We start from the raw sequence: 9126 nt of genomic DNA on the forward strand, positions 1-9126 counted from the left end.
CTTCGTGCTTCCGAAAATAAAGGAACTTCGATTTGATTGCTCCTCTGTACGACATATATTGAGTTACACACCCACTTGCCAGCAACGAAATTCGGGATGCTCGGGATCAAAGCATTTGGAGACATTGGGCTGTTTTCTCTGCGTCCAGTAAGAAAGTTTGATACGGAAATTCTCTCACAGCGCCAAATATGAATATCTTCCTGTAAAATTAACATGTTAATCAAATTAACTTTGTGAATTTTAAAATGAAATAAACAATAATTAGGCCTAGCTAAGGATCGCGGCAATTCTATTATGAGCACATATTTATGGTGCATAGCTGCTTATCAATCTGAGAGTAGTTAAATTTTCATGATAATCTAATAAGTAATTGTTTCAACAGGTCATGATGTTTTATATATTACAGTTTTTCAGGTACTTACATCTTTTTGACATACATGCGCAATTTAATACTAAATCGCCTGATACATTATTGCCCACATTCAACAACTGTGTCGCTTTTATAGTAAGCCTTATTCAAAGCTAATTCACAACTCAGCCATCAACCTAAATCCTTTCATACCTTATGTGTACCCCTACATCGTCTAACTCTGTAACGTGCTTCCAAAAGTAAGAAATCCTTCAGATAACCACGTCAAAAAACTCGTCATTTGACAAATGTCGCCGTAGACTGTGACATATTAAAAACTTCGTGTTACGAAAAACGTACCCACTGGGAACATAAATCACATTAACTCTTGACGCCGTCAAAAAATCCTTCCGAAGAGAGAGAATGAGGAAAAATATCACTCACTCACTCACTCTTAACTCCCCTGCCACGTTCGCGCGATCCGAGCCATCATTAAAACGTAATAAATCCACGCAATGAATTTATCTAAGCGCTTTCGGAATGCGTTCTACCACGCCACACGGAATGGCGACATCCTACACACAGTCTCTCCGGCCCTCGGCAGGCGAGACGGCAAGATCTCGTTTGTTTTTCATTCCCTTCTCTTTTAACAAATGAAAGGTGCGGTGGGGAAAGAGCGGTCCGGAGGAGAGAGGGTGGCGGAGCAAGAGGGTCATGATTTAGCCATTTGGCCCCTTCTCGTCATCGCTTGGGATCGTGCGTGAAGGGAAAATGGGGAAGGGGGGAGACAGAAGCCGGATGGCGTGCCAGGGGCCAGCGGAGTCAAAAGGCATTCTCCCTCGGACTGACTTCTCTCTCTTCACTTTCACGGTTCAACCTGGGGGTGGTGGACCCATGCTTCCCGCTCTATCCCCCCCCCCCGCCTCTCCATCCAGCCCCTCGCATCCCCGAACTCGACCCCCGTCATAAGTATCGTATCGTCGCACGTCCAACTAAGGCCATCAATCATCACTGGTCCACGACGCCTGTGCGAAGTCGTTTGGCCCATGCGATGTCGGTATGGTCGCGGAATGGTGTTGCGTATTAGCGAATGGCGAGACAGGGAAGAATTTACCCTGAAGGAGTTGACGCTCGAAATGCTACCAGCGTTGACGTCTCTAACAATGAAACGAAAGGAGTATTTAGTTAGCTTATATTTCAGGCGTATAACGTAAATAAAAATATTCTCATCCTTAATATCTATAATAAAAATGTATAAGCAGAATCATGACCGTAGGCAGAGGGACTTGACGTGGGGGAGGAGGAATAATTTTGGTGCTCCGTGCCTTAAAGGTTAGGCGTACACATCATATACTCCAAAATCTAATTACGTGTGAAAATACATCCATATAAATTCAATTAGTTGATGCAGGTTCAGATTTTACTTAAAAAATGTTTGTTTTAAGAACGTAATTGGACATATCATACTTAATATTCCAAATAACCATTGGAAAAGACATTTTCGCACTTCCCTTCCCCAGATGTACGTCTTTTTGTAAATTTATCAATGGATCGCATCTAGCAATATGATGAATAATAAACAACTTGTATTAATCCAATCTATATTACTTCTTTTAAACTAAAAATGCATGAGACCGATGAAATGTAGAAACGAAAAAATTTTTGTTATTGTATGGAATATATATTTCACAAATCTTATCCGTGATAGAATTGTCAGAAACTGATTAGACTTACACTGATAGTACGCAAATCCAAGAATCCTGGTCAAGTATAAATGACGTATGAAATTTCAAACTGCTATGTTACATACTCGTTTAGGGTATTTTTTACATCCCAGCCAGGAAAAATATTTGGGAAAATACCATATAAAAGAGCCAACACTAAATATTTGCCCCATTATATACATTTTTGATTCGTTACTAAGTTGGTATATAATTCGAAGCATTCGAAGTGAAAAATCGACTTCGACTAACCGACATGGATTTCCATAGGCAGCTGTCATTCTTACTTTCGTGTATATCAAACTTTCTTTTTCATTTAATATCACTGCAATATTTTACCTTATGTTGCCAAAATTTTATAAATGATTTTAGGAAAATAACTGCTAGAACTAGATGAACAGATGATCGAACGAATGAATGCTCGTCATCGAACCATGGCATCATTTATGTTAACGTGATCTGTATTCAGCTTACTTTAAAGAATTTAACATGGATTATAAGGTTCAGAGATCCTAAATTTCAGCAGTCAGTGACAACAACTTTTACATTCGAACTTTAGAGCACTAATTTTTGTCAGCCAGTCCTGAATTCTGAAAGCCGAATCCAATTTTACACCTCCTCCGCCGATTTGCTGGGACCACCACGTTCCGTTTGCCCTCAGGCCTTTCCCTTACATGGCTTGACCTCTGACGGCCATCCCTTCCCTCCTGTACCAAACCGGAATTAAACGAACAACCTCGATGGTCTGCCTAGTAATATTTCAAATTGATATATTCTATGATTTGAAAACCGGCAATTCGGTTTAGCGACTCATTTCTAAGCGATATTCAGTCAGCTCTCTGTTAACAATCACTAATATCCTCTTCTTCCCTCCATTTCATCGTACAGACTCGTTTTAGCCCATATTAAAGACATTTTTCACGGTATTTCATTTTAATTGGCGGTCCCATTGAAAAATTCTCATAAAAAATTATCGCGAACCATAAACATGTACATAGCTGTCTGATAAGTATATCTAGGCTGATTTTGAAACAGGTAAGTAAGGGCTTTGGAATAATTTTTTCTTAATATCTCGGGATATTGTACCATAATTAACCTTAAACATTTTATCTCCAACACTAGGATTATGCAACCGTTTCGCTGCAACCATCAGGTGTACGAAGAAGTTTTGTGACACACAAGTATTTTTAGGTACCTGGTAGGTGCTTGTACTTGTACCTGTAGGCACTTCATTTCAAAATATGGAGGTATGTCTGGATGCATCGAATATATCATCAACAGAGATTAACTACTGCTTGCCTATCAATATATTGTAGCAGATTTGTACTTATGCAATTTGAGTCTGAGTTTACTGGGAAAGCAAAAGTGATAAATATTTTTAAAATAATGAAACTGAGTATCACTAGTTCGTAATTGCATTTGATGCCATACAAATTGAAAATAGTGAGAAATTAGTAAGTTATTGTTCTGCTCATTCCTTCAATGGTCACTTAAGCTATTTAAATTAAAGCCATTATGAGTGCTTGAGACTTAATTTCCTTGATGACTGAACAATGAGGGCGAGAAAATATCTCAATGGTTCGGTGAATGTAAGCGTAGTTAATAATTTAGGATATGGTGAATAAAAGTTGACAGAATTTACATTTGTGAGCATTCTTTTGTATTTAACCTCAAATTTTGAACCTTGACAGAATTTTTCGTAATCTATTACCAATGGCTAACAGAAATATTTCTACGCCAGTATCAGCTCAAATAATGATGATAATGCATAAGTGTTTTAAAAGTTTTTTTTGCAAAATGTATGGCTCCAGAATTAAATCAGGTGCTAAGCAATAAGTAAATTAAAAGTTTTTCGATCAAAACACTATTTAACAACATTTAATTTTGGTAGTAGCATTTTTCATTGATATTCAAATATTACAATAACTTGAACTAAATAGAGAATAAATTTCATAAAACAGGTAAGGAATTTTAGAAAAGTCAAATGGCTCAAAATGAGTTAAGAGAATAATGTAAAATACCCTCTGCAACATAAAAAAATTCAAATAAAGACCGCGTATTCTATTTGTTAGCGTTAATTACATTCATTAAAATGCGTTTAAAAGCGTAATTAAAGCTTTTCATTTTAAATATGTGACTAATTACGTTTAAGATACACGAAAGATGTTTTTAATATTACTTTGAAAGCACCAAACGGAGAATATGGGAAATAGATCTTCAATTTGATCATATGGGTTAACATTTCCAAGCCACTGGAAAATGTACGGCTCGCTTATATGCATACCAATTGAAGTAAACTTCAGAATTTGGAGGAAAACCTTTTCTTTTTCATAAAAAAATCAACCGCCAAAGGCGACTGATATATGTTTTCATTTGAAACATCTCACGGTTTCTTATTTTAACATTTCCACCTTCTAAATTAGCAATACAAATTTGATACTAAAAAAAAACAAAAAGTCGTGGTTCAGCTCCCATGTTATGAATTCGTTATATTTCTGCCAACTATTCTTTTCATCTTCGTCTCGCCATCTGATCCGATAAAAAAGGAAACTCTCTCTTTCCTGCCGATTTATATTCCTCTTTCAAAAATGCCCCACGGCTTTGCCTGGTGGCTCCCCCTACCCAAACTTCCTCTGACTGACAAAACGCTTTGCTTCCTCTAAAATCCTCTAACTTAGTACAAACCCTGGGCTGTCACAATCATTTCATCTACAAAAGCAATCACCGCTAATGCCGGTAAAATTAAAAGAATTGAAGTTCTGATTTCAAACAAGGATCACCGGTAGTTTTCCCAGTGTTATTCATTCCCAGCACGTGCACCCTAGGATACGTGTGTTCAACACAAGCACCGGCTTAGATAATATATGCAGCCATACCTCCGCGAAAGAAAAGAATGTTTCGGATTCGTTTGATAAAGGCTATTCACAGGAACAGAGGAGAAACTTGAATGAGCCCTGCACGATTATTGATTCCCGATTCATCGGTTATGATCGGAAAGGAATATTCTTCCGCCAAACCCGTACGGATGAGCGGAATTAATGTTTCGCAAATGATTCGTGAATGTTTCAACCACTCAGAAAATTTTTCCAGATTCAGACATCGGATGAGGGTACATAGAAATTTTCATGACATCGGTACATAAAAAGCAGTCGCTTTTGTATCCACAGCAGTAAAAAGAAAAAGATCAAACGACGATTAATGCCCTTCAAAAGGAACGCCACCATCAACGGATTTCAGACGCGATCGCCGGCCTATAGCAGTTTATTTTCCCGATGCGAGTCGTACGGTTGCATCGGAGTTGAGTTTTTTGGCAGATGTTGGATGTATGGAAATGCTTCTGAATGCAAATGGTGGGGTCCATGTTCAGGAATTGATATGGTTTTATTGTACGCAAACTGCAAGACTGAGAGAATGAAACGATGAATAAAGAAACATTCAACGTCAACTCCTTACACTATATAAATATTTATCGATGCTTTATTTTCCTTTTTGTAGTTCAAGCACGAGCGGGATTTTCAGTTCAATTTTTATAAACAGTGATCTGATATTTTTTTCACTTCAAAGCCAGATCAATGCAGTATAGAAGGGCAGCAATATTTCAAATACCATGTTATTTTGAACTGTTACTTTATCAAATTATTAATAATAAATCATTTAAAAAAATTGAACTAAATCATCTTTTAGTAATTTATCACTTAAATGTAGGCAACACACAAATGGATTGTTTCATTTTCAGAGATTCATTCATCGCAAATAATTTGACCATATTTAACTCTAAATTTTTACGTACGAGTAAAACAATTATTTAGCCTAAATAGTCGGTAATACGTTTATTTTGGATATGAAACAATTGAAAAGGTGGATAGTATATGATACAATTTGGAAAAAAGATAAAAATTGGAAATGACGACTCAACATGCTGTTTCTAAGAAAGACAAAATTTTAATTAGTTGAGAAATATAAATAATTTGTTTCCTCGATCCATTTTATCATAACTCTATAAAAGACTTAGAAATTAAAAAAAAATAAATATTTAATAAATGATAAAATAAATGCAATAAAATAATAATAAAATACTACTTATATAGCAAAAACTAATTGTTTTATATAAAATTTAATTTTATTGCCTTACTATGAATTATTTCCTTTTATGCTGCTGGCAACAACAAAAATTTTACCAATAATGAATTAACTATTTATTTTTGGGTGTATAACGTCAGCTCCGCTTTATAAAGCATAACTCCAAATCTCTATTGCTTCCCAAGCTTCCTCGTTAGCTGGAGCAAAAACTTCAATCACACCTCCCACACAAGTCTTTCATTTTTGTCACACTTAGTCAAATATGTAACTGCAATGAGTCTTCTGTTTGTCATAAAGCTAGGAATGGGCCAATTTTTATTTTTTTTAACAAAAGAGAAACAAAAGCAGAGAATATTTGTACTAGGTAATCTCGCCTGCTTTATACTTTTATATTCATGTTTAGAATTGAGTGTACTCTTTGACCAACTGCAAACTACTGCGAAATATTTCAAAGAGAGAGTTGATCCAAATTGCACATAACTTGGAAAATGATTTAAATGAAAACATTCTTAGTATGGTTGATCAACCACAGAACAATCCGAAGGCCATCTCCGAGCATACTATTATTTTTTTAATTCTCCACTCACTCAATATGAAACATATTAAAGAGTCTTATAGTATAAGGCATACGTTGATGTCAGCTCAAATAAAAATTAATCGATAGGTACTGTGTGAAGTGATTCAGCTTGGCGAAATCTGTGGCAAAGGTCATTAAGAATCACTACTTGTTTCATTAGCACTTGAATTCATAAAGTCCAAACATTTATATTAGATTTTCCGTGCTGCTTCTACAGTTTAACTGAAAATGATGAAGCCTACAGGATTTGGTATCCTCATTTTACATACATAAAGTTTTAATATTTTGGCATCAACTTTAACAACCTGACTCCTGAAGAAAATTAAAGGGCAGAGTTTTATATTGCGATAGGCATGTAACATAGAATAAGCAAAAATGAAGTTCGTGTTAAATTACATGTAAGACCGTTAAACGCAATGACGTCCGATGTGTTAACAAGCTATGCACATCTTGTACCCATTACGACACAAATATCTCCCCAGTGGTCGTAACGTGTGATCATTGTAGAAGAGAAAATCCACCAAAACTCCTGTCTTCAAAAGAGGGAGACTACTTATGGCACATTCCCCGTAACGAGGAAAAAAACACAATCTCTTGGTTCAATTAGCTCAAATGAGCAAGTAGCTGTTTCTGAAATTATATCACCTCAAAATTAAATATTATTTATGGATTAATAAGTTACTGAAAAGTTGTCCCTGAATTCATGAAAACATGTTATGACCGGCTGTTACGAAATTATCATTTTATTAAACATGTTCTTTGGACCGCGTCACAGAGTTCAATGGTTAATGCAAGTAATTTAAAATATCTACGTCAAAAAGAAAAACTCGTCTCATGGCGAACGAATCAATTTCCAATGTGCTAAACATCGTGGATTTTAAGAAATAACTCCGCGAGTAAAACATTTGAACATCCAAAATTCGCATGATGTAACATGCAAATGAATACACGCGATTAGCACCATATTGCTCTCATTCGCGGCCAATTACATTTTTTATTTTATTTATATTCTCGCCAACAACAGGTAATAACCCTTTATTCTAATATGCATTAGACGCGGCATATTTTACATGCATTCCACTGATTCAAGAACAAATCTGTAAATAATTTTGGAAAACACTATATTTTATGCCTACGGCTTTTTAATTTCAAATAGTTGACATTATGTATGATACGCGTTATCAGACAATGGATTTATTTCGGTATAGATGTTCACAGTATATTGATGAAATGCGGGTTAAGGTACGAGTAATATGGGAATAAAATAATCAATTAAAAAACAACTAAAATCACCAAAACTCAAATTTCATTATTAATTAAAAGCCTTTCGTCAATGAAATTCGTATAATCAAAATTTAAAGTAAATAGATAACCTGAATTTTCCAACAAAGTACTTGGCTGCTAGAAAGCCATCAATTGCTGAAATAAAAATATGCAGCTAATTTCATTGATTTAACAAAGCAGCCAAAAACGGCACAAAGGCTTTTTACATTGGCTGAGAGACAATACATGTAATATATATATCTTTATATGTACATATATATATATATATATTTATATATATATAAAGATATATATTACATGTATTAATATATATATAAAGATATATATTACATGTATATAAAACTTCACGGAATAATGTTGCTCTAAATTCAGATTCATTTTGTTTTTCGACGCGGACAAAAAACTTGCTTCACTAAAAACGGTGTCCTCACTCAACGACAGCCCGCAGGCGACTGAGGTTGGTGTCGGTCTGTTGCTAAGAGCCCCCTCCACCTTACCCTGCCAAGCAGACCCCCCTCCGCCGCTCCGTTCGCGCCAGAGAAAATCAGTCCTACCACTTTTGGGTGCCTCCCTGTATATAAATGAAGATATATATATATATATTACATGAGTATATATATATATATCTTCTGGCTATGCGTGCCACGAAACGCACTGTTCTTTTCCTGTATGATGTTGTATGAATTCTAACCACTGTCCTTTCCTCTTGTGTATTGTCTATTTCTCCTTTGGTGGGTGAAACAGCCCCCTGACGCCATCTCTTGGCTAAAGAATCGGGGCGCTTGGCGACATTTAAGACCCACGGATCTCAGGGTAAATTACATATCCTCGATAGCTCAAGTGGTTAAGAGCATCCGCCCGACAAGTGGAAAGATCCGGTGTTCGAGTCCCGGTTGAGGAAATATTTTTACTCTTGTGATCCGTTCGATTCCGCCTTCCCCACCTCTATTGTGTTCGTCCTTTATACGTGTTCCTATCCCTTTTCCTTATATATGTTTCTGTATATATGAGTATATATATATATATATATATATATATATATATATATATATATATATATATATATATAAAGGGTAATATTAATCAATATGAATGAAAAATTAACAAAAATAAAT

The 9126-nt window shown here is 35.6% G+C and overlaps 1 non-coding gene across 1 annotated transcript; it reads left to right on the plus strand.

Annotated features, from left to right (window-relative positions):
* The first annotated feature begins 8836 nt into the window (after positions 1–8836).
* On the plus strand, positions 8837–8912 carry TRNAV-GAC (transfer RNA valine (anticodon GAC)). Its single transcript has one exon. It is a non-coding gene; the product is annotated as a tRNA-Val (tRNA).
* The last annotated feature ends 214 nt before the right edge of the window (positions 8913–9126 follow it).

The sequence above is a fragment of the Hetaerina americana genome, unplaced genomic scaffold (assembly GCF_022747635.1).
Source record: "Hetaerina americana unplaced genomic scaffold, ioHetAmer1.1.p SCAF_3, whole genome shotgun sequence".
NCBI lineage: Eukaryota > Metazoa > Arthropoda > Insecta > Odonata > Calopterygidae > Hetaerina > Hetaerina americana.